General features: G+C 42.1%; 1 protein-coding gene across 1 annotated transcript in view; it reads right to left on the bottom strand.

Moving 5' to 3' along the window:
* LOC136625979 (sorbin and SH3 domain-containing protein 1-like) overlaps positions 1-27,925 on the bottom strand; it is a 227,220-nt gene that overhangs the window by 156,872 nt on the left and 42,423 nt on the right. The window contains exon 2 of the mRNA XM_066600632.1: positions 12,296-12,372. The gene's annotated coding sequence lies outside the window, so the exon portion shown is untranslated. The remainder of the gene's footprint in view (positions 1-12,295; positions 12,373-27,925) is intronic.

Here is a 27,925-nt window from a genome sequence, read left to right as displayed (position 1 = left end):
GAGTACCATGCATACCGCGTGCTTATTATCTGGAAGAAGGAACTTGTGCCATATGAATTTGCCTTGGGGGGAGCAGATTGGGTCCATAAAGGCTGCCAGTTGGGTATCACAGCCTCAAAGTATATTATGTTTTAGCTTACAGAGGAATTTTCTGACCAATTCCATGTCCCAAAATAACTAAAAACTATAAGGAGTATCCAAAATAATCCTTTCATTGCATTCCACCCTTACATAACGTTAATTATATAGTATATGACTTCCAGAAATAGCTTATATTTTACATTTATAACCAGGAAACTGCATGTTTGCACAGCTGCAATTCCTCTGATGTCTTTAATGAGGCAAAATATAAGAGAAACAGAGAAGGCACACAACCAACCGATAATAAAAAAGGTGAACAGAGAAGCCAGGCATGACAGGAAATTCTGCTCATACCAAGCTAAGACATTAACACAACTTTCTAATAAAGATATTCTCTGTCTAAGCCACATGAGAATATAAAACCACAACATTCATCAACATTTTTCAGATTTAGCACTACAGCACATCAGAATATGGCCGGTTACAAAAAAAAATGTACAACATAACTGGAGATCAACATAAAAAGTGCTAGACTTTACTCTACGATCCTTCTAGATCATAATACCACTATACGAGGACAAATACCACCTCCACACCATGACCATATATTACAACAACTCCACATAGTGTCCAAATAATATAAAATAGTTACCAAAAATACTTCCACACCAGCACCACATAATATAATCACAGATACCACCATACTGCCACTAAGTAAAAACCACTATACAAAGACCAACATTACTGCTGAACAGTGATCATATAGTGGTAGATACTAGTTAAACAAAGACGCTCTGCAGGCCATGTAAGTGAATACAGTAAGTTTAAATCCAGGGATTCACTGGTGAGGTCTTCTCGGACTTGAGTTGTTGACTTTCCCCTTTATTCTGCATCTAGCCCAAATTGCCTTGACTACTTCTCCTGGCTATGGCTCTGTGAGAAGGTTTACTGCCCAGCCATCTCTGGATCCTTGCTTTTCCAGCATACTCCCTATTTAGGCTGTCTGCAGACGGCCGGGTCGGATCCTGCTACGAGAATTCCCGTAGCGGGACCCGACCCGAACCCCTGCAGAGAGCAGCGCGTCACTCACCTGCTCCCGCTGCCCCAGATCTTTCATGTGCTGGCTGCTGGCGCATGCGCAGACCAGAGCCGTCGGCCAGGGTGTGACATTTCTGTGCGGGGATTTGTTTTCTGCGCGGGATTTCGCGCAGACAAATCGCGTCCATCTGCATAGGATTGCGGATTGTAATGCAATCCTATGCAGGCGTGTACGGGCGGAAATTCTGAGGGGAATAGGCCTTATTCCAAGCCCTCTAGACAAGCTTCATATTGTTAGGGTTTGCTGCTGTGATCTGTTGTACTACATGGGTTTTCAGCAGCATAGCTCCACAGGTGGGGTTGATTGAGCTGGCTGGGTGTGGATTGCTCCAGCCAGCTAATCCCCCAGGTCTTTTGCTTATATATACCAGCTCTTCTGCTAGAGGCTGATGGTCTTTTCTCTGTTTGTTCAGTGTGACAGTGTCATGCTCCTGTATGTCTGTGCATGTGGCTGGACATGAGGTGTCAGTGCAGTGTTCAGGATGTTCAGTGGGAACAGTAGCTGCTCAAGTTATAGGCTTCTTTAGGCCTGGCTTTTGGAAGCTCAATGCCTGTAGGCACAACGATGCCACTGCATCACAATGCTGTCACCACATTACACCTGCTTGCGTCAAGTTTGTGGCACCTCGCAGATCAAAGGCTAAATGTAACCTATTACTTATGAAATGATAACATGATAGCCATTATCACAAATCATATTTGAGCGTTTATAAAAAATGCAATCATGTTTGCCTCATTGCAATTTCCAACACGGCAAAATAGTAAAACCACTGCAAATTTAGTATATCCAATCATTTTGATACCACAAATAAAGTGATTACTCAGGTATCAGATCTTAGAATTGGTTATATTGGCTGTGGTAATCTTTAGTCTCTTGTGAGTTTCTCTATTACCTACCAGCTTATGCAACTGCTATGTGGCCCTTGGAGATTGGGAATCCCAGTTCTGGTTGGACTCATCCACTTTGTTAATAGGCGATGATAAACTTAGCAGGACTTCCTTCTCAAAAGAACCATGTTTTTATCAAATATGGTGGAAAATTGGCCTAAAAGTCATGGAAGGTGGTCAAGGGGTAAACAAGCAATAACTAAATAGCTAACTAAAATATACAGGCCAATGATGATTTAATGCAACCTGCATTGAGAAGGGTATGGACCAGATGACCCTAGAGGTCCCTGCCAACTCTACGATTCTATGACTGTCCCAATAGATTTGTTGACCGTCATGTTTTTCAAGGACCCCTTAACAAATCCAGTGAACAAGTTGAACACGCGTTTTGTGGGATCGGTCATACGCTGAACCTAATTTTTATTATTGCAAGGCAGAATGTCAGATACACAGGCGCTAACACTTGCTGACGTGGGGGTAATAGACACACAGTACTGTTAGCACAATTATGCTACCTATGAAAACATCAGCAGGCAACTTCCATTATATCAACACTTCTGTCCAAGCTTGATTCCAAGTACAAGGGGCTGAGGAAATATTGTGTAACACAGGGACGCTATGACCATGGGTGGTCGTAAGCCCAGTAGTGACCCCATATGTATAGACGCCTGAAGTGTTTCCATTTCTTAATACGCTAAAGAATTTTTTGTTCTCTTGTTTACTCTTGACATAAAACCTACCTATGTCCCGTTGCACAGACATGAATGTCTCCATCAGACATAATAGAATTATTGTGAAGTGTGGGATGGCGTACGGCCTCTTTCAAAATATGCCAAAGACCTTAGGAGGTCTAAAACAACTCTGTGGCTGCAGGGATTTAAGGAAAATTGCTACATAGGTCTTGAGGTTACCATTGAAGTAGGAATTTATTTTCTAGGGAGGCGGACATTCTTGGAATTTGGTTTGGCAGAGATCAGTGGTGGGGAACAGGGTTTAATAAAATAAACAGGTCACAATTGCCAACATCCCTTTACAGCAGCAAAAACATTCAATGATTAATTCTAGTACAAATAAACCTCAAAAATAGACATAGTTTAACTGAAGTCAAGTCAAGAGACATTCAAGGAGTGACATCTAGAAACTATAACTCAATTAGGCTACCTTTAGACCAGCGCATTTTAACTTCGTATTTAGTCTGTGCTTTGCGGACCGTAATGGAGCAAATGTATATCTATGCATCTAGTCACATGGCCGTATTTTTCACGGCTATATATTAAAAACATGGCATCATCTATTCTTGCCCATATTTGCATTCACTGGTATTAGGTTCCATTGAGCAATATAGTAGATTGCACCACATGCCTAAAGGAGTCTATTGGTTTGTCCAAAGTGGGTTGTGGCCAAGAGGGGTCGTCCAATCAGACTTCTTCTTGGCTCCTAGTTTCTCCTGTGTTTGGGTGCTTGAAAGTCCTGTGTCCTCTGTCATGGAAGAACTCTTTCAGTCTTGGTGTCCTGAAATATTCCTCCATGTCGCTGCAGAGTTCTCTTTTGTCAAGCGTTTTAGTAGGACAGAATGAAAGTCCCCTGGAGAGCATACTGAGCTCCACATTAGTGCGATTGTGAGATGACAGATTGATAATGCCACACCCCAGAGAGATGACCCTGGGCACCTGGCTAACATGAAAAGCTGGGAGGGATAAGTGCTGGCTTGTCACGGCAGGACTTACCAGGCTCTGGTCCCAAAGGGATGACACGCAGCTAAGGCCAGAGTAGGATCGCAGACCAGCTTCGACAACCCTATGATAGGGAATGCCAATAAGCAGGTTGATGGGGGTAATAGTTCTTACCACTCATAACGCCACCGTTCCCACACACCAGTATGCTACGTGGTGGAGAAAAGAACACAGAGACTTGTGTATAGTACCTCGGGTCTCCAGGAACGGTTAGGGCCTGGTATAACTTTTACTGAATGAATAAACTTTACAACACAGGTATTGAAAGGAAGGCAGGTATAATTCACTTTTACCGCCAACAGGCTAGAGCTCAGAGGTCAGGGAAGATACATAGGATGAATACGGTCCTACAGTCCATGTTATCTGCACAGCACCACTCCTGGACTGGGAGCACTCCAGAGGAAAAAGGGGGGTAGGAGTCACTCCGTAGACTATCTGGCAGACAATTATTGACAAGAAGGCTTAAATAATAAACACCCCGCACGGCAGGCACGTGGGTGTAACTCAGTCGCGTACCCATGTACAGTGATTGTGACTCTGGACAGCCGCACAGGAAAAGCCTGTAGTGTGAGCTGGTACCTGTACAGAAATATTGTAGGGCTCTCTCTGCTGACAGGACTCACTCCATTCCCATCCACACTCCAAACGCTACGGTATATCGCTCCTCTTCCTCCATCTTTACCTACATGGAAGTTGAAGGTGTTTCCATGTAGCTCTGTGTTAGCACTCTCTTGGGTCCCTGAACAAGATCGCACTCACAGATTGAAGATAGAACTCCTGTTCCCGCTCTCAAGCACTCACATTTGTAACCTCACTTGTACCACATGACATGACAAACTGATACATCTATATGCAGGCAATGATTTATTACTGTTAACCTCTCAAGCGCCGCAGCTGTGCAACACACACAGTGGATGTGACGAGAGGCTTTGCACAGTGCATCTTCATAGGACAAAACATGTATGACATTTATGGAGGGGACCAGGATGATGCTCTGGGCCACTACAATAACACAGGTGATTTTACCTGTGTCCATGTCCCGTTGGGGATTCTCTCTTATCCTGCCAGACTCAGGGTGTTTCTCATCAGTGTTTTGGTACAGACCTGCTCTGGGTTCAGGGTCTTCCTGATCAGCGATTGGGTACAGGCCTGCTCTGAGTCGAAGTTTTTGGAGTTCTTAATTAGGCACAACCATAGTGTTGTGTAATAGCATTTCATTTCCAGTTTCAAGTCCTCTGTAACGGTGTTTCTTAAAGTTTGTATCTCTATAAGGGCCTTTTCCTTGTTGCTGTAGAAGACATGGATAAGGTGGTTCAAAGGTCTCCCAGAAGTCCTGTAGCATAGACGTTGTGCATAAAGTGTATTATAGGTGTGCAGAAATGGATTCTTCAGGCAAAGTCCTTTGGGAGTTAAATATTCCTTCTTGCATCTGGTGAAAAAGAAAATGTCGCTGTCCAGTTGTGCCAATTTCTTCAGAAGATGTTTCATTTCCATTAGTTTACAGTACATTGTGGTATCCTCCATTAGGTAAGATGAAAAAAGCTTGGTACTGTGTTAGCAAGTAGAGCAAAATGTGATTGTTCTTAGTAAGAGAAACCAAGTAATCTTGTAGATATGATGCCTTTTAATGGCTAACAAAAATACATGATGTTATAGTGAGCTTTCGAACCTTCTCAGGGTTCTTCCTCAGGCATCATGAAATAGATTCAAAGAGGCATGCACGTATACACACATATTACCCAGAGGAGCATGAATAGACTTTTGAGTCTCCTCACTCACTATCTAGGTGCTCTCCTTAAGGAGAAAAGATAGAGTTTCTGATCCCCGACCCAGGCCTCTCACTAGCAAAGCCAGACTCCTACTGTACACTGATTAAGGGCAAATACCCTGAAACAGCTGTCTGTACATAGAGTCTGGCTTTGCTTTAAATTCCCAGTCATTGTGACAAGGCTTGTATAAAGAGTCTGACATTGGTTTGAAGGAATGCTGCCTTCCAATAGGTGGCACTGTGGAGCTATTATTCCATCTCCCTTATTTACATATATACACACACACATATGACAAGTCACAGACATGGTGTGATTAATTTGCACTCAAAAAATACATACCAGAAAAGGATGATTAGAGAAATGAATAAATAATTACATACTCCACTGATAAAGATGTGAAAGTTTTATGGTTCTGAATTATATCTACAGCAGAGATAACATTCTGGCCTGCTGACCCCCTAACACTAATTCAAAGACCATAAAACTTTGACATCTTTATCAGATGATTAACCCACAGTTGATCAGTGTTTAGTTTCCTATCTCTGGTGAGTTTATTGCTTTGTGAGGCCTTAGTCAGACGGGCGTTTTTAGCCGCGATTTGCGCATGCGTCCGGCGATTTTTTAAAACCATTGCTTTGCAATGGTATCGGACACATGAGCGCTTTTTATGCGCTCGTCCGATAAATTATAGAACAAAAAATCGCAGATCGCACCTATCTGCGATCTGCGATTCCTGTTCTCTTCTGTATATGCGCTCAATGGGGCCGGCGGCAGCAGCGCCGACCCCATTGAGAACATATAGAAGGCAAATCATTCTTCTCTGCCACAGCTGTAACAGCTGTGGCAGAGAAGAACGATGTTTGCCCATTGAATTCAATGGAGCGGCAATACAGCCGCTCCATTGAAAGCAATGGGCTGCCGGCGTGCGCGGGGTGAATTGTCGGGAAGGGGTTAAATATATAAGCCCTTCCCTGCAATTCATCCTAAAATGTGTTAAAATAAAAAAAAATTGTATACTCACCTGTCCGCTGCAGCCGGAGTCCAGCCGCGGCCGCTGTCAGTTCTCCTGAACTGCTTCTTGGCACTATTCAGCCGGCGGGGCTTTAAAATCCCCGCCTGCTGAATGATCTGCCTCTGATTGGTCACAGCCCTGACCAATCAGAGGCTGAAAACACACACACCCATTCATGAATTCATGAATGGGTGAGTGACTGCTGCCTCTCAGCGCTGAGCCAATCAGGGGCAGGTCTGGCTCACATCCATTCATGAATTCATGAATGGGTGTGAGTGAGGCATGCCTCTGATTGGCTCAGCGCTGAGCCAATCAGGGGGCAGGTCTGACTCACATCCCCTTCACACCCACTGCAGGACAGCCATGCGGAGCTCCGGCTGCCGGCAGAAGGTGAGTATACAATTTTTTTTTATTTTAACACATTTTTTGATGGATTGCAGGGAAGGGCTTATATATTTAAGCCCTTACCGACAATTCATCCCAGGCTCGCCCGCAGCGCATTGCTTTCAATGGAGACGGCTGTATTGCCGTCTCCATTGAATGCAATGCGCTGGACACCTCCGGCCCGTTTCTAATGAAACGCGGCTAGGAGCAGATTTTCGGGCGATTTACGGGCGACTTGCGCGCATCGGTCACGCGATTTGCGGATGCGCATCCGTCATGCGATCCGCAAATCGCGCGAAAAATCGCCCGTCTGACTAAGGCCTGATAGTCAACTATTTGTTTTTTGTTTGGGACAACAAATACCATAGTGTTTTATTTTTCAGATTTTTGCTATACTACCTTTTTTCCAAAGATATTTAATTTTTAAAAATTATTTTCAGCTGCCTTCTTCTGACACACAACTTTATTTTTCCATCAACATAGTTGTGCGAAGGCTCATTTTGTGCAAGACATACTGTAGTTTCAATTGGTACCATTTTGAAGTACAATTGACTTTTTGATTGCTTTTTTTAACTTTTTTTTCTTGGCGGTTGGGTGACCAAAAAAGCGCAATTCTGATGTTTTTTTTCCTGATGACGTTAACCTTGTGGGGGTAAATAATGAATTACTTTGATAGATTGGACTTTTATTAATGCAGCGATACCAAATATGATTTTTCTGTATTATTATTTAGATTTTTTAATTATAAAGATGGCAAAAGGTTTTTTTAAAAGTAATTTTTACATTTTTTTTAGTCCCTATAGGGTACAAGAACTTGCAGTATGATGCAATGCCATAGCATTACATTATACAGTGATCTGACAGCCAATCCATCAAGCCACCCCACAAGCATTGCTGGATAGGCAATATGCAATGGCAGCCCTGGGGGTCTTTCAGAAGACTCCCGGATGCCATGGCAACCACACAGCAACCCGAGATCTCATCTCGGGGCCCCCAAACATCAATTGACGCATTTAAAGGGTTAACAGCTCCGCTCATGGGCGTGGCCTATTGGAGCTGCTGCGGGCGGGTGCTGGCTGTAAGAAACCTGCAGGATGTAACTGTGCACACCCTGAACCTGCAGACATAACCGTATGTCCTGTAGTGTTAAGGAGTTAAAGAGCTAATTCCTTTTATAATGTTATGGTATATCACTAGGATATAACATAATATGATTGGCAGGGCTCTGACAGCTGCGACTCCTGCCAATAAATTAAACTTTTTAAAGTATGAACTGAAGTTCAAGAGAAGCTGGATGCCTTTTTTGAGCGATACAATGTTATTTGTTAAAATAATTAATAACTCCAGAAGGTCGGTGATCCGGGGATTATTTAGATCGCCAGATTGGAGTCAGGAAGGAATTTTTTCACCTAAATGGGGAAGGTGATCCACATTGAGGTGGGTGGGGGATGTTATAGGCTGAACTGGATGGACATATGTCTTTTTTCTGCCTTTCATACTATATTACCATGTAGTTGTATAATAGAGTCCATCGTTTTTAGCATTTATTTAGCTAAAGGGTTAACTAGTACTAGCATTCACTTACTTGAACATTGCTTACAATTATAAAGAAGTCCGCTATGGAATGGTGTTGGTGAAGTGTACTCTGGGGTTGATGCAGAGGCGTAACTATAGAGGATGCAGGGGATGCGGTTGCACCCGGGCCCAGGAGCCTTAGGGGGCCCAAAAGGCCCCTCTTCTCCATATAGAGAGCCTAGTACTGTGAATAAAGCGTTATAGTTGGGGGCCCCATTACAGGTTTTGCATTGGGGCCCAGGAGCTTCAAGTTACGCCTCTGGGTTGATGGAAATCAATGAGGCTCCCCCCAGATTGACTTGCCACATATCATGGATGCCGAGTATAACATTGTTGTTCTTTTCCGTATCCCACCGATATGCTATTTGTATATTCCGTTTCTATACTTTTATCTTATATGTCTCTTTTCAGGATATCTTTCTTGAAATCTTAGATGTCTTTTTAACTCTATTCCTTTTGACACCTTAGATGTCTTTTTATCTCTCTTCCTTTTGATATCTTGTATGTATAGACACTTTTTACAACCAAGTAGATTTCATTAATATTTAGCCTGTCTATGTGAACTTATTTGTTCTCGCCGTAGAACTGACCATAAAACGGTAAAATAAATATTACTAAAAGATTCAAAATGAATGAATTAAATCAATTTTGGGGGGACTTTAGGCAAAATGTTTATCATTATTAAATTAAAGGCTCATTTGTTTGCATCATGCAAAAAATTGTTAGTCTATGACCAGGACTGTGCCCAATAATATCCAATGTGCTTATTTACTAACAAAGGATGAAACTAATTTAGAGCCTGTTCTGGGGAAGGCGATCTTCCAGTCTACATACTTGTTCCACTATTAAATGACCTCACTTACTATACCAAGCTGGTGAAATAAAAAACTCATATTATTTATGTCGTAGCGCCAAACTGTCATGTTTGGCAGGTGACTTGCAGACAAGCGGTAGTGAAGGAGACGGCCATATGATCTCCAAGACTTCAAATTATCTCCTAGATATTTTAATGTCTCTGTTGACATGACTAATATAGCAACTAGTGGAAGTATCTGATGAAACAAAGATAGAACTATAAAAATACAACGTATCAGTTTTATAACTGAGCACATATCACTTATATTACTGAACACATCGGAGATGCTATATGTTCAGAAGCAATGAGTAACCACTTTGTATTTAGACACCTGACCAAGTAACATCAATTCAGTGAGGACCACATAGGGCATTTTCATGCTGTCTGTAGTCCTTTTCAGACCACAAACCAACCCTGTCCATAGAAAATGATAACCCTGATATTTAGCCCATTGACTAATAGGCAATAAAGTTTTGGTATTCAAAAAAGAAAAAAAAAGTGTTACCATGTAGTACTTTATTTGTCATGTAGTGATCATGCATTAATGAATACCTTTAATTCATCATTAAAGCTGGTTGCTGTACAAAGCATGCAGCTCCATACATTGCACAGTGGCCTGGGTTGGTACTGCAGTCTGAGTCCTACTGAAGTGAATAGGACTCAGGCTGCAGTACCAACCCAGGCCACTGCTGAATGTACATAGCTGTCTGTTCCTGCAGCAAAATAGCTAGAAGGTTTACAACTAGAGATGAGCGAACGTGTCCGTTACGGACACATCCGCACCCGGACACCGGCTTTGGCGAACACTGCAGTGTTCGCGCGTAAGTGTCCGGGTGCCGCCGGGGGGCGGGGAGATGCGCGGCGGCGCGGGCGGCAGTAGCGGGGAACAGGGGGGAGCCCTCTCTCTCTCCCCCCCACTCCCCGCCGCACCCCCCCGCGCTGCCACGGCGGCCCCCGAACTTTTTCGCCCGAACACTGAAGTGTTCGCCAAGTTCGGTGTTCGGGCGAAAAAGGGGCGGGGCCGAACGTGTTCGCTCATCTCTATTTACAACCCCTTTAACAGCAGAGGTCCAGAGGCTGTACACACAGAAATCAGCAGATCATAGGGCTTGCTGTTTTTAGTAGAAGGATTTTTTAAATTGGTACACTCCCTTAGGGCTTTTTAAAAATGATTATTTTTGCAAAACAAGTTGTATCTTTTAGTAGTATTACTTTGGGGTACATGTAATGTATTGTATACGTTTTATTAATTTTTGGGGTGGGGAAGCAAAAAAAAAAAAAAAAAGCAACAAATTCCGCCATTGCTTTTGTTTTTACTGAGTTAACCATGCTGTAAAAAATCTTGATAACTTTATGTTCTGGATCAGCAGGATTACAGATACCAAGTTCATAGTTTTTTTTTTTTGTAGGATACTGCTTCTGTATACTGAAACAACTGTAAAAATATTGTTTCACTGAGGCTGCATTACAAGACAGATTACACTCTGATTTTCTCATCACATAGGGGCTTATTTTCTGCAGAAAAACTTTAAGTTTTCGTTGGCACCATTTAGGGGTACAGATAACTTTTTGCTAGCTTTTCATTCCTTTTTTGGAGATAGGGTTAGCAGAAAAAAAACTGCAATTCTGGATTTTTTAAGGCATTTCGGTATTAGTAATGTTGACTGCATTCTGTGGCTGATTCAGATCATGGTAATACCACATTTAGATGGTTTTTGTTTTGCATACTAAAATCACTTTAGAGGAAAAAAAAGAATGCATTTCTGCATTCCATGGCCCATAAGGTCCATTTAGACGGGAGCTAGTAGTGCTTGTTCGCTCACAGAGTGGTCAGCGGGGGGGAGCGGAGTGGCTGCAGGAGATTTCTCTCCTCTCGCTCCCCCACCCCTCTTCATTGAAGTAACATAGTACCCATTCAGTACTAAATGGACGCTATTTACATTGAATGATGAGCGATCAACTCACTGTCCATCATTTATTCAGCAGCACAGGAGCTAGTATGTGCAGGGACGAGTATCGGGCATCGTTTGCCCGACATTCATCCATCTAAAAGGGCCTATAGCATTAGTTTCCACCCATGGATCTATGTGAGGTTTTGTTTTTTGAGGGAAGAGTTGTAGTTTTTAGTAGCTCCATTCTGGGGTACATGAGACTTTTGAATTGCTTTTTACTGCATTTTGTTTAGCAGGGGGAGGCAAGAGGATGAAAAATAGCAATTCTGGCATTTTTTTTTACATCATTTAGCATGTGGAAAAAAATAACATGATATTTCCATTGTTACAAATGCAACAATACCTATTGTATGCATTCTTTTAAAAATTCTTTATTATATTTTTCCATTTATAATGGATTTTTGTTGGGAAAAATGTATACATTTTTTGCCCACTGGATTTTAAAAAAAATTAAACTGTACCTTTCTTTTAACACCCTTTTCAGTCCCACTAGGGGTCTTTAACTTGTGATTGTTGAATCGCTAGCATAAATCAAGATTTTGCAACCAAATGGGGAAAGAAATATGCGCTATATAAATAAAGGCAATTATACAGTAGTACACTACATTACTTATGTAGTGCAGTGTATTTTGCCTATGATAGCAGCCTATTAGACTCTGTTGGAGGTCTTCGTCTGCCATGGGAATCCATCGGCACACCACGATTGCATCCAGCTACCATCCTTTCCACCCAATTATATACCACAAATGCTAGTGATCGCAGCGTGTAAGGGGCTAAACAGCTGGAATCTGAGCATGACACTAAACCAAGCATTTGAACAGAAGGAATTATTCCAATATTCTGTTAGCATTGTAATAATAAAAACCCAAAAATGTCCTCAAAATGCCAACACGAAGCTCAAACTGCAAAACTACACTGGTTTTAGATTCAGCAGTCCTTGTACTTACTGTTGTTCTTCAGTCGTAACACACCATAAACCTTTCTAATCTTCTTTCCCAAAACACAATCATCACATCATCGAACCCTAAAATAAGATAGAAACATTATTGCTATAATCGCCATATAACGGAATGTACACAAGGTCATAGCATGCAGATGGAAGGAAGGTCAGTTTTTCATTCAGCGAAATGTATTGTGATTAGAGATGAGCGAGCGTACTCGGCCACGCCCCTTTTTCACCCGAGCGCTGCGATTTTCGAGTACTTCCGTACTCGGGCGAAAAGATTCCGGGCGCGCCGTGGGTGAGTGGGGGGTTGCAGCAGGGAGTGGGGGGGGAGAGAGAGAGAGAGGGCTCCCCCTGTTCCCCACTGCTACCCCCCGCTCCGCCACGCCTCCCCCTGCCCCCCGGCGCCCCCTGAATCTTTTCACCCGAGTACGGAAGTACTCGAAAATCGCGGTGCTCGATCGAGTAATTACTCGAAACGAGTAGGTTTGCTCATCTCTAATTGTGATATTTCTCCATTTAGATGGCTCTGCAGGTATATTATATTATCTTACTTCAGAGCGTTCTCAAAAAGATGCAAAAATCTATTTTTTTGGACATAAATAAAAACAGCACACCCAATGTACACGTATAAAGCAAACCATACGAGAACTACCGTAACTCTGCAAATCTAACACCTACACTAGTAAAACATAGAAGTCACTCTTTATGGTCCATATTTTCTTACATGATTGAGTTGTACGTACTTTATTTTACTATTAGTGCATGCTTTATATACACACACTTATCAGGGATGGATCAAGGCATTAGGAGGCCCGCTAAAAAATTTGACGGTATCTACCAAATCTGAGACCTACACCCTTCTTGATCCCTTATGTCAGCCACATATAGGAGAGCTGGCCAGACATGAGTATAACCTTCTTCAGTGAAGCCTGTGATAGTTATGGAAACAGTCAAGAGACCAATTACTTTCGTATTCAAAAGAAAGCCATACAGATGTATGACCATCTCCCCATCACTTCTGGGCTGGGTAACATTACCAACCAGCCATTTTTTTCCTGATTGTTGGGGGATGGGAAAGGAGGGGGGGGGGGGGGATCAGTCAAAATCTTCCGGTCCGTGGTCTGGATTGTTTATGGGTCCATCTAGGTGGGAGCAATAAGTCATCATAATGCAGGTCTGTGAGGAAAGAAGTGCCTGTTTGTATATTTAAGAGCTTTCACCTTAAAAATGGTTGTCCAGTTGTAAACTATTTATGCCTTATCCTTAGGATAGGTTATCAATAGTAGATTGGGAGGGGTGGGAGGGGGGGGGGGTTAACACAGGACCCCACCAAACGGCTGTTTGCTCAGGCCAATACTCTCATGCACTGAGTTTATTTTGGCAGGGAGCAGTCAGCTCCGTTCTTCCTACAGTGGCCAGACTTGGTATTGCAGGCCAAGTTCATATACATTACAATGAAAACTGGGCCGGCAATACCAAGCCTGGCCACTGCAGTAAGAACGGAGCTGTCTGTTCCTGCCAAAATAAGCTTAGTACACAAGTGCACTAGCCAAGCAAGTACCTGCTCGGCAGGGGCCTTGTGGAACAGACCATGCTGATCTACTATTGAGTACCTGTCCTGAAGATAGGCCATCTATAGTTTACCTACTGGGCAACCCCTTTAAGGGTTTGCATATCAATGATTTGCAGCAGATTTTATCACAGATTTTGGTGAAGATCTGCAGCAGATTTCACCTTTTCAAATCAATTGAAATTCTAAGTGTGAAATCAGCTGCAAATCTGCACCAAAAGTCATGACAAAATCTTCAGCAAATCAGCAATGTGTGAACACACCCTAAAAGGACTCTGCCCTTCTTTATTCTGGTATGTTGAGGGTGTATGCCAAACATGTCCATGCGTCTTAGCTGTGAACTGGTACACTGGCGTTTTGCTATGTAGCTAGATTTGGCTACTATAGCAGAAAAACTAGCTTGGGCTCAGAAAATGTGTGCTGGAGGCTCTGTAGGTCTCAAAGGTGGTTGGAGGCCCCAGAATTTGTGACCCTGTGTCCTCACTATAATATTGACCTAATAGTTATAATATAAACAGTCTTAAGATGGCTTTTGAGTGATCATTTTGCATAAACTACTACTTGGTACTAATGCCCATTAGTGCCAATTAGTAGCGTGTGAGCCACTGGGAGCTGTATTCAGGGAACAGACCACCCTCTGTTCCCTGATTACATTCCCTTTGTTCTGCCGCGGGGATGACAGCTGAGAGAACTTAATATATCTTCAATAAAATTTCCCTCTGTTTCAAGTCATGCCCTCTGACTCAAAAAAATTTTTCAAACTGCCACCATGCCGCCGTCGTCCAACATGGCGCATGACATACAGGAACAGCTATTCAAACTTCTGACTACCCATGTGCTCCTTTCTGGAATGATCCTGGAGCAGCGAAGTGCAGTAAATAGTATGCATAGTATGCCCATGCATGGACCCTGTGTTAGAAGCAGCTGCACATGCGCAATCTGGAATGTCTGTGCCAACTGCAGTTAATTTAGTAATGTCTTGGATCGTGCATGCGCAGCTGCTTACAACACAGGTCCGGTGCACAGGCATATTACATATATTGCTTACTGTGCTTTCACTGCTCCAGGATCATCCTGGTAAATAGCGCATGCACATATGGGTAACCTGGAGACTAAGGAATGGACCTGTCCTAGTCAGCAGTGCCTCTATGTCACACACCAAAGTGGTCAAGAGCATCGTGGTGGCAGTTTGAAGCATTTTTCGAGTCGGGGGTGTGACTTGAAATAGAAGTAAATTTTATACAGAAGATATATTAGTGGTTTATTTTCTCACACACATAATATAGTGAACATTTTGTACATAAAAAAAAGTGGCAACGCCTTTAAAAAGTTGTAACTTTTTAAGTCTAAAATGAATGGAAAAGTTATTACCCCCATACTCCACCCTTCAGCACGTACTAGAGAAGTCATTCTTACACACACGTGGATGTGTACATGAATCACATTAATTCAGATTCAGTCTCAGTGCAGGACATTCCCAGGCGTCCCATAATAAATTATATGTTCTTACTTATCTTATTGGTCAGTCTGGTCTGCCTGTTCTGTATGACTAAAAGGATAATTATACCTTAAAGTTATGTCAGCTGCTACTTGTGCAAAAATAATTATGGGCTGTTTCAGCTATCGAATAGCACTACTACTTCCATCCTATGATTTTTTCTATCACTACACTTTACACTGTTCAGCTTAATGTGTTGTGTTGACTGATATGTGTTTCCAGGCTGGAGTTGTGGTAAAGGAGTCCTGGACTCCAGGCTTTAGGAGGGCCATTACGATTCATAATTGAAATGTATGGAATAACTAATACGTCCGACTCTACAAAGAGTTGGCTACTAGATTCAGTATATCCAGTGTATACAAAGATATATATCGTACTTATAGCTGAAGATGCTGCTGGTATACATGGGCAGTGAGCATTTTTTGGACCCCATAATGCTTTCTTAGAGTACCTTTACACTGAGCAACTATCTTTCAGATAGTCACTCATTAATGTCATTGGAGCATATGAACAACAGTCTTTTTCATTAATTTTCATAAAGTGATAACGGTTTATTAGTTGTTGGCTATAATATCGTTTATAAAGGGGATTTCCATGCACATTTATTCTCAAGTCATTCCAATACGAACTGTAACTTTACAAGTTTACACTGAATAATTAGCATTGGAATTCACCATTTCAAGCAATTATTTGGCAAATAGTCATCCCATGTATCATCATGAACATTGAAGAGACCAAAAGTCAGCTCATCATATCAAATTCATATGACTCACATTCCAAATCCAAGCGGTGCAGTGGATAAATCCTGCTGTGGTAGTGAGTCTAGTCCCAAATAGAATAGCTATGATTAAGAAGCACTGTGGTTCGAAACGCATAAGCTTCTCAGGAGGTAGTATATTACTGAGCTTTTTCAACCTGTGATGAAACAAAGTTTCGTTCCTAGCTGAGTACTATATTTTTCTACTTCCATTCTACCCATTATGCTTTCTACCTAAGACGCATCCCTACTAGTCAACAACCGAGTAATATATTGTATATTGCAACAAGGGATATTCCAAAACACATTGTAAAATCTAGGACTCCAATTTTTTCTCTTCTTAGATTCCCGCAGAGCAACAGGGACATTTACCCATCATGATATGACCGACAATATGCGTGGTGACTGAGCAGTCACCTGATTTGTTCAGTGTACCATCTCACAATAAAGCCCACCACCAAGAATTATGATTTGTAAAGACATATATATATATATATATATATATATATATATATATATATATAATATCAAATATGGGTATAGTAACTCAAGCTACATGTGGTTCAGATCCCTTGAAACTTCACGTGACTGAGAAGAGATGACCACTAAAAGTTGATTAGTGATCAGCGAACTTTTGAAAATTAAGTTTGGCCGGTTCGCGGAACTTTTGCAAAAAGTTTGGTATGGTACGAATTAGTTTGAACCGAATCGGAAGTTCACCAAGACCCATTACACTGCTGTATAACACTGTCTAAAAGCCATAAAAGCCCTGTATAGCACCAAAGTATTCCGCATTGCTTTCAAGTAATTAATTTATTACTCCCCACTTAGCTGGGTACTCTTTTTTACCAACCTCGGAAGGATGGAAGGCTGAATCAACCTTGAGCCGGCTACCTGAACCACATGGGGATTGAACCCGTAACCTTCAGGCCGTGAGCAAGAACTTAGAACTGCATTTCTGCTACCATAGCACTCTGCGCCACACGAGGCTCTAGTGTGCAGAACAGATGCCGTCAAGTAGGGTTCTTTACTATTCCTTATTATTATCATCAAGTCACAGGCAAGGCAAACAGGATTCTGAACGATTGGAACATATAAAACAGCAAAAATAAAGGAGTCTGAGAAACTTGGTGTAAAAGTTGTTTGTTATAAAAAAATATTCTGCTTCTGCTCCACATATTCATGATCAGCCAACTAGCAGAAATGCACTCAACCCAGTAAAATGTAATGTGCCACGGTGTCCGCTTCTCCTTCTATACAACAATAAATGTACTTGCCATTCACTATACAATGCCAGCGCAACCCTGGCAGCTCTGAGCAGATTTAACACAAAAGGAAGCAAACAAGGCTTGTTTTGAACAGAGCTGTCATTTCAGTGCATTTGTTCTGTGAATTGTTTGACCATCAGCAGAGTTTATAAACCCTGTGACATTTACATTGTGCTTTCAACTACTCGACTTCATCAAGTAATTTACTGAAAGGTTGAACAAGATGACCTAATATGGCAGAAGAATGCAAATGGTGAGTAGTAGTACACGGAGAACCCTGGAAGGACTCAGAAAGACACTGCTGCTATCTATCGAAGGGCCTGATAAACTCTTACTATGAAAAGAGAAGAGGACATTGGTTCTATGGCCTGCAGCGTATCCAAGTAAAACCCTGGAAGGGTGTGGGTTCAAAGAACATAATAATGAAGAGATGACAATTAGCACTAATCTCTAAAATAGCTTTGGAAAATCACCCTATTCCCTACCCAAGCCTATCATACCAACCTTTTATGCAGCACACTATCAAAAAGTCCAGATACACAAGATTCAGTGACTCTCCACAATCCAGTCTAGAACTTACCTCCTCGTAGAAGTTGATCAGGTTGGTTTGACGGGAGTGATCTCTCATAAACCTGTGCTAATATGGAATTAAGGCTAGTTTACACGGGACAATGATCGCTCAAAGATCGCTTAAATGACAGTTTGAGTGATAGCTTTAAGCAATCATTCTGCTACTTAATAGCAATTAAGTATGCAAATGAAGCCTTTAGCTGAATGCAGTTAATAGCCAGAGGGCTATTATCTGCACTCAGATCCTTTGTTCTCCACTGGGAAACAATGCTATCAACACTCCCTGTGGAGAACTGCTGATAAGGCAGACTGATGATTTTTAGATTGGACTGAATTTAACCCTTTGCAATCCAATTTTGGATTCAGAGTTTCCTAGGGGGCTTTCTCTTTCTGCCATTATGCAATGGCACCATCTGCTGGCTAGAGCCAGTACTGCAGTATGTGACATGACAGAAAGGCCCCCGACAACAGAGCGGCCAGTAATCTACAGTAAGAATACCCTGCCGGACATCTACTGATGTCGGAGATGTACAACCTTCAATCAGAATGTCTTTAGATGTCAGACAGTGGATTGGAAAAGGTTAACGATCAGCTAGCAGTGCCTGAAAAGCGCATGATGGGCGCGTGTTTAGATGCAACGATTATCGCTAAAACGATCGCCGATTAGCAATTTTTTAGCGATCATCGGCTGGTGTAAATGGACCTTTATACAGCTATTTACATTGAGATCCTCCAGGGTAGCAACTCTTAGAAACCCTTCAGACATTTTACTCACAATGGAAGTAAGATTTAGCAGCCTGTACTTTCTAGGTTCATTGTTGGACCCCTTTTTGAAGATCAGCACCACATTGGCCAATCCATGTCAATTGACATTTTGGAATCGCTGCAGATCAGACGGCTTCCATTGACTGCAATGGAAGCCATCCGTGTGAGTCCCGCACGAAATTAGAGCATGCTGAAATTCTTCCTCCACAAGCGGAAATCGCAAGTAATTTCCGCTCGTGTGCGTCGAAGAATCAATTTACATTGCATACTATGGACAGACATTGTTGTGGAATATGCGGTGAGACGCTCGATGCAGATTCCTCAGCAACAATCCGCCCATGTGCATTGGGCCTAACAGAGAAGTTCTACCATCAGCTTGCAATCAATTTCACCCAGCAAGCTTTACAGGAAGCCTGACAATAAGTTTAAAATAGATACGACTAGCTTAAATATTAACTAGAAATTATCCACTGGCCGTCTGGCAGGAATATCAACATTTATCTATGTTTGACTAGGTATAAAAGAAACAGAGTAGTTGTAGTATTATAATTCAAGCATCCTGGAGCCAGCACCCAGAGAAACCGAGAGTTCTACAGAAGTATACAATCCAGCCTTCTAAAATTATGGGCAATTATCACAGCCTAAAATAGTAGGCAATTAAACCTCATATTGGGGAATTTAGGAGGAGAAACAAATATAGGAATGCCTTCTATATCTAAAAGGGGGTTTTCAAAAGTTCTTGGCCGACCCTATTCCTGCTGTGCATGCAAAGTTTTGAGATTCTTACTATAAAAGTGTGCTCTTTTATAGGCTAATCTACTAATTTTAAGATAATAGAACAAAGTTTTCTTTTTTTCACATCACTAAAAGAAGAATGGCAGAGAAAAAAGTGGAATTCCCCAGCATTGAACCGAGAAACATCATGAAGTTCCTGTTTGTACAGAATAAAACCCCAAAAGGAAATTCATGATCGCCTGATGGAAACATTAGGTGACCAGTGGTCATCATACTTAACCATGAAGGAGTGGTGGGCCAATTTTCACTGGCGTGATTCTTCAACCCAAGATGCTGAAAGATCTGGGAGACCCCTCACAATGTGAACACCTGAAATTGTCGAGAGTGTTCATAACGTGGTTTTAGAAGATAGGCGAATCTTACTGAAAACAATAGTTGAGACACCGCAGATATACAAGAAAGATGTTTAGAGTGTAAGCCATGAACAAATGAATATGCACAAGCTTTCAGCTAAGTGGGTGCCAAAATGTGTGAATGCCGACCAGAAGAGCACACGACTGAGCACTTCTAAAGGTGATCTTGAAGCATTTTGAAGAATTCAGTGCTAATGTTTTGTAACGACTGATTGTTAATGAAACTTGATTACACCACTATGATCCTGAGACCAAACAGTCCTCACAATATTGGCACTCTGGATCTGCACGGCCAAAGAAATTCAAGTCATCAGGAAAGATTATGACAAAAGTCATCAGGAAAGATTATGGTCTCCATTTCTTTGGGACAGCACAGGTATTCTATTAACAGTCTATCTTCAGAACGGCAAAACAACCAATGTAGAATATGGCTTGTTGGGCAAATTAAAGGCCATACTTAAAGAAAAAAAAAAACACGTGGAAAGCTGCACAACGTCGTGCTTCTTCAGGGCAATACTCCTTCACACAAGGCTGTCAAAACGAAGGGTCTCTTAGGGCATTTGGAGATTCAGTGCATAGACCATCTACCCTATATACCAGATCTTGCTCTGATAAACTATTTCGCATCTCAACAGTACAGTTTTCCAGTGACCGAATATTCTTTTGGACAGGTTAAAAAAAACCTTAGAAATTATCTAACAAGTGTGTTGAACTTCAGGGGTAATATGTTGAGTAACATTAATATTCCATGCCCCTAGCTCATTGCCTTCTTGCTTGAGCTAAAAAAGATTTCAGCTAAGTGGGTGCCAAAATTTAGGTGCCAACCCCTTCATATTGTGCACAAAGATAGCATGCATATGTTTAAATACAGTGTAGGAAATATAAAAGTACATCCATATTTCTTATGTATCGCCACATTGGCCTTCCAACATAACAAGTGTTCCAACCATCAGAAACCAATGACTATAACAGGTAAAGATTTTCCAAAATGTTCAAAAATAGGAAAGGGCACCTGTATAAGAGAAGAAAACGAATATGTTGGTACTATGCAAAGATGATCAGAGGGGTTCTTTATGTTCTTCCATCATAACTACGACTCTTAAATATATCAATATACATAACTTACCCAATCGTATGTGAACAACTGCTTTAAGGTAATAAGTTGGCCAATACAGACGCACCTACTGCAATAACAAGTGGCTTTCACAGGATACTACCTTTTTGCATTTGCTGAGCCATGAAGAAGCTAAACAGGACTGTCCTGTTTTGAAGCATCTAAAAATAATCTGTCCTCAGATGAGAAACTTACAGTTGGGTGTCAAACTGCCTATAGAAGCAACAGCGGCTCACGAGTTACTGACTTAAGAGACCCAACAATTGGGTGTATATGGCTTTGCACCAGCTGAAGTATTGTGTGGTATGCCACCTCTGGAGTTATGAAAAAGCATTCTCCGAAGCAAGATAGCACATTTTAGCAGCAGTCAGTCTGAAGGATGAATCACAGTTTGGAAGTTACCATGAGAAAGTTTCCTATTTGAATATACACAGACAACTCTAAAGTTTGGTGAAGGAGATATAATGGTCTAGGAAATAGGCATAGCTAAAGGCTTGTGGACCCAGGTGCCAAGGCTCAGCATGCGAAGCCCCCCAGCTTTCCTTTGCATTGTTGGGTTTCTTAAAAAGCCCATGGATGCAACACTAGCAGCTGTGGACATTGCTACAACCTTAAAAGATGAAGTAAAGGCCCCAATGCAAAATCTGTAACATGTCCCCCTTTCCCCCATCCACCCATGTAGCATTTATAATACTGGTGTTTTCTTACATAATATAAAGAGGCCTTTGGGCCCCCTTAAGCTCCAGGGCCCGTTAGCAGCTGCTACCTCTGCACCCCCTATAGCCAAGCCTCTGGTCTAGGGCAAATCTTATCTGGTTTGACTGGGACCCTTCATTGTTGAGTTTGGCTGGGACCCTTCAAGGCAGTTATAGTAGCAAAGGAAGGGTTCAAATTATTTTAATGCCCATGGTTTTAAACTTAAAACATTCAACAAGGACAAGTGATTGTGATGTTCACATATTTTGGCCATCTGATGTCTAAAGCTCCACAACACCATAACAGCAACTAGATGTCCAGTCTTGCTTCCAGTATAAAAACAGTATTTACCGGCTTGATCCTTCTTCTCTAAAACCAATATCAACTTCGACTTAAGATTCATAACTAACACCTTCATAGTTGTAAACATTTCAACAAAAATGTTCTAGACACTTGGGCTTTGACCGGCTGCCAACCAGAGGTGTAGCTAAAGGCTCCTTGGCCCGGATGCAAAAGTTCAGCATGGGGGCCCTTAGACAACTTTCCGCTGCAGCGTTGGGTCCTTTAAGAACCCCAATCTATGCAACACTAGCAAGCAGGGATATTGCCAGAATCTTAAAAGATCAGGCAGAGACTAAACGTAAGGCAGAGACTAAACACAATGCTAAATCTGTAACATGCCCCCCCCAACCATTTATGTGCCATTTATAAAACTGGTGTTTTCTTATATGATAGAGGGATCTTTAGCCACCCTAAGGCTCCAGGGCCCAATAGCAACTGCTACCTTTACATCCACTATAGTTATGGCCCTGCTGTCAACTGTTGGGATATGGAGGATCTCCTCTGGCCGCCTACCTCCATTTACAGTAAACAGGAAGTTGCTTAAAGATTAAGTGGTGAACTAAAAACCAAGCGACTCCGACATGACTGATTTGTTGCTCAGTGCTCTGTCAGTGGTTGTTTGTACATGGGGAATCTGTCACCTGAATTTGCTGTTTCCAGTAATCATTCGGGTGATAATCATGCCTTGTAAAGGTACTTTTAGCTTACAAAAGTCAACTGTCTCGCCAAACTCAGGCAGGAAAATAACCAGCACCCATGTAGAGGTTGGCCCACAATAAATACATTTCCATTCTGGCTGATTAGTCAATTAGGGGAAACACCTCCATGTTGGTCAATCAGTCTACACACTAGAGGAGATGTAGCAGGGATGTGAAGAAGGGCACATTATTCACTGACAGATCGACCCTCAGGTGCCTTTTGCATTGACAGGAAGAAGGCAGCACATTGTCCGTCGTCTGTAAATCTGCCAAGTGCACACAGGGAAGTGCAGTCCATTGACAGCTTGTATGCCATTATCTATTACATTCACTCCAAGACATAAGTTATAAAAGACGATATAACTGCAATATGTCAAGAGCAGGGGTACACAACCTTGTGTGGTCTGAGAGCCACTTTGCCATAGTGAACCACTTCCAAGGACCGTAAGGGTATTCCCATCTGAGAAATTTATGGTATATCTTAAGTATATGCCATAGTAAATCGAATTAAGTTCCACTTCCAGGACTCCCACCTATTGGGAGAATGGGGTCACCTTCTTCCCCAATTAGCACTCCAGAGAGGGAGTGACAATGCATGTGGCTCTCTCCATTGTAGATGATAGATGTCAAGGTAACAGCCTGGTATTTCATAAGTCCTATAAACTACAATGGAGAGAGTTGCATGCATATACAATGCTTGTAACTCATATACTCATGGCTACATAGTGCATCCCTAGTACTTGTCCTAATAAACAGTGCACCCAGACATGGCTACACAATGCACCCTTAGTACATGTACTAATATATAGGGTACCCAGACATGGCTACACAATGCACCCTTAGTACATGTACTAATATATAGGGTACCCAGACATGACTACACAATACACCCTTAGTATAAGGGACTCAGACATAGCAGAGCAACAGGAAGGGATGAGTACTAAGGGGGTGCACTGTGCAGCCATGTGCCACTCCTCTTCACCCTGACATGAAAACTACATTCGAGCAGCCACACAGGTATTTCTGGGTCCAGACGACTGGCATTGTAGGCTGCATGTGGCCCCCAGCTGCATGTTGAGAACCCCTGGTCTAGAGCGAAGGCTCTCACGAATGCCCAGCACTGAATGACAAGTTGCATGCACCAAAGGCACTGTCATGTGGACCGGGGCCGACGTTGTGACAACACCCCAGCTCCATTTCTTGATTGCAGGCTATGCACCGTAACATAGGCCAACAGCACAGCGATACGAAACTTTAAAAGCTAACAAAAAGCATACTGTTCCCAATCAATATGTCATAGTAAATTATTCTTTTTCCTGCAATATCCATTTTTTTGTGGAATTCAGCACAATGCAAGTCACAAATTGTTATGGAAAGTTTTTATGAACGGGAAAAATCTGAAGACTTTGATGTAATCTGCTGCCAAGTGAAATCATGACTGTACGTTTAATATATTTTACATTACAGAAACATACATCGATGGGAATGACTGCTACAAACATGAAAACATGTCTTGTTTCTTGCTAGAGAAGGGATTTTGCCTTTTTTTGGAATTTAAATGAGGTCATTGTAAAGATATTTGCTGGGACAACAGATGAGTCATGTGTCATAGTGCCTGAGAAATTCACAAGCTTCGGATCTTTTTTGTTACTATACAGCATATTCCAGGAAAAAGCAAAAAACAAACACGAAAATAAAGACAAACACATGAGTGTCCATTTATGAAAGCATATTCATGGGCAAGTAAGAGGAAGATGCTAATACTAGAGCCACATGCATCTTACACAGTCTTTATGGGGCACTCAGAGTACCTTATAGTCTATTACATATATCTGTAAGTATTACTTCTATTGGAGAACGCATCCGTAATTTAGGATGCGATGGATCATCACAGGTTATGCTCATGGATTTTGTGTAGAATATCGAAGAATCATGCTATTTCTTCTGCATAAAATTAGCAATGGGCCCCTAGATGTCCGTTGGCTCCATATTACACACCCGAGTGCTGTTTTTTGATCAGTTTAGAAATTCCAAGTATATCTACAAACTATTACAAAAAATTCATATCTAGCAAAAGGCTAAACTTCTTTATACAAAAAAGTTGACGACACTATGCGCATGAACTCGGCGATGTTGAGAGAAGAAAAGGTAATATTGTAGAAGATAGAAGCCCGGCCACATTTTTTACAACCCCCAAATTTTGACATGGTTTCTGATCTTTTTGTACCGATTGCTAGCATAAGGGTGGGTTGGAACTGTTGGCAATGGAATGACCTTGTTAAAGGTTCATTATTCCAATATAAAAAGTGGAGTCTATGGTGAATTTGGCAGGAGCATGGTCCCCCCACAACACAGAGCTGGGATTAAGGGTCTTTTTACTCAGGTAGATAATCTGTCCATGCTAACGAATGCTGACCGACATTGAGCTCATCAGTCTATGCTTGTTGACAAGGTCTACGTGGGCAATTTACCTGCAGTATGGGGATGAACGATTTGTTAAAATCGATCGTTCATCTCCATTGGGTTGGAAGTCGGCTGCACTTCTCCCCATTCACATGGGGACATATGCAGCTGACCAGTAAGCATTTTTATGTTCACATAAATGAGCCAATCAGCCGACAAATGAGAGTTGCTTGTTCATTGGCTGCTTATTTTCCCCTTTACATGGTCTGATAATTAGGCAAGCATTTGTGCCCAAAAATCAGGCTATGTAGAAGGCCCTTAATAGGCAACTTGAAACACTAAAAACAGCTCTATGCTAAACAAATGTATCTGAGCAAGTTGTTCAGCATACTTGTATATAAAATTAGGATGAATATAAAGCATTATGGGTTTCATTTATCAAAATCTAACATATCACACACTGATCTTTGTGCAGTGCCACAAAAGTACGGCCGGGTCATATCTCCATTAGAACCTCGGTCTGGAGGTTCCATCGCATATCCGGCACAAAATCCCGGAAGAGAAAGCACTGCATGCATCACTTTTTCTTTTGGTAAAATGCAGGACAACTGGGCAGAAACCGAATGGACCCAATTATTGTCAATGGGGTCCGTTTTGGCGCTGTTAGGTTCCGTCATAAGACGGACCTGTTCGGCCAGGGGATTCCCCTTTCCTGCTCTTCGAACGGTGCAGGAAAACTAAACCCAGATGCAAATGTGAAAGCAGGTTTAGATGCAACAAATTATGAAGGACATAAATCAGCCTTTTAAATAAATCTGTCCCATTTCTAGCCATCCGTGCGCCAGAGAGTTGAATCTATGGCAGCCATGGATTAGCACTAGAGATGAGCGAGCATACTCGCTAAGGCAAACTACTCGAGCGAGTAGTGCCTTATTCGAGTACCTGCCCGCTCGTCTCTAAAGATTCGGCTGCCGGCGTGGGTGAGCGGTGAGTAGCGGCAGTCAGCAGGGGGGAGCGGGGGAGTAGAGAGTGAGCGAGAGATCTCCCCTCCGTTCCTCCCCGCTCTGCCCTGCCACTTCCCGCCGGCAGCGAATCTTTAGAGACGAGCGGGCAGGTACTCGAATAAGGCACTACTCGCTCGAGTAATGTGCCTTAGCGAGTATGCTCGCTCATCTCTAATTAGCACAGATTTCCTCTACAATTTATACCATTTTCTGGCATAAATTATAGTGAATTTGTCAGGATGAAGGTGGCACTGCATCACTTTTTTTTTTTTTTTAAGTGGCATTTTTTAATAAAAATGACTTTTACAACTTTACCCAAAAATCTGTCTTTTTTACTGCAAAATTCTTGCACAAGTGCATTCATAAATTCCCCCAATATCTACATATTGATGCCAACTCAATCTATTAAAGCGAACTAGTCATCACATTTGAGCCCCATAAACTACATTATGGAGTTCAAACGGGAGGGAACAGGGAGCTGTGTTTGGTACTCATCGGGTCTCCTGTTCTCGTGATGTGTCCTTGTACAAACACATCATGACTCTTTTCAGCTGGCTGTATTCGTATGCTCTTCCATTCCTCTGTATGGCAGAGCGAATGCACAGAGACGGCTGAAAAACGTCACATGGTTTGCATACGGCAACTGCATGGAGACACAGCGGTGGAATAAGGGACCGGGAGAATATGAAACACAGCTCCTCTGGCTCTCCATTCCCTCATGTTTGAGCCCCATGATGTAGTTTATGGGGCCCAAACGTGATGCCAGGTTTCCTTTAGATACTAAATCTGAACCTGCAAAAACAAGTGAACATGTGCATTTGCATGTTTAGACCTTATAGCTGAAGGTATACTGCAAGATGAAGGGATGTAAACGTGATGTAAAAAGAGCCTCAAGTTGGAATGTAAACTACATATGTCATCCCAAGCCATTCAGCAGAAACCCTGGGAGTGGTTCCACCATTGTCTTTGTGCTCTCGTGCATATCCTCTTGCTGTCAAACATAATCCAACTTCCTCGGCGTCTCTGATCTTTTGACCATCTGTTGTGCTTTTAGCTCAAAAGTCCTTGTGTAAGATCAGTAAACCAACGCTACAGTATATAGTATTAGAGAGAAGTTACAAGACGAGACGATCTACAAGAACTAGCAAAACCGGTGTTCCTACCTTACTGTTGTACAACAGATACATCATGGAATTTCTGTACAGCCCAAAAAAGGTTGAGACCTACTGTACATGAACAGAAGGTCATACAGTTGTTTACCCATGATTAAATGTACAGGCGACAAGGGAAGGGGAAGTCTAATCCTTCATGACAGGTCCTTTATAAATTGCGAAATGAAGGAAAGCCGAACTGAAAGAGGGATCACATATCATCACGTACGGCATGCAACAGGAAAAAAACCAAAGGGGGTAAATCCATTGGTTGATTTCCCCTTAAAATAAGGACTATTTTGGTTGGTACAAGATAGTTCTCCTCAAAAAGAATGGGTCCTTATAGATGGAACAATCTCATTTGCACGAACGAATGATGTCAGCAACTCGTTTCGCTCTTGTGCAGCCTGTTTAGACAGGCAGCTTCATCATCGACTAGTTCGACAAGAAGTGTTTAAATGGAACGCCAAGTGAACGAGCCAACGATGATTTTTCTAGCACTGCAGAATCTGGACGAATGAGAAGTGCCTGATTCTCGTTAATCGTTGGCTAGGGTTTAGACTAAGTGATTATCATTCACTTTCGTTCTTTGAAGGGTAATCGTTCTGTCTAAAAGCACCCCAAGGGATGAAGCCAGATAAGCTCAT

This window comes from Eleutherodactylus coqui, chromosome 4 (genome assembly GCF_035609145.1).
Source record: "Eleutherodactylus coqui strain aEleCoq1 chromosome 4, aEleCoq1.hap1, whole genome shotgun sequence".
NCBI classification, from domain to species: domain Eukaryota; kingdom Metazoa; phylum Chordata; class Amphibia; order Anura; family Eleutherodactylidae; genus Eleutherodactylus; species Eleutherodactylus coqui.
Note: the sequence above shows the minus strand (reverse complement) of the source record. Positions and strands in the feature narration are given on the sequence as shown.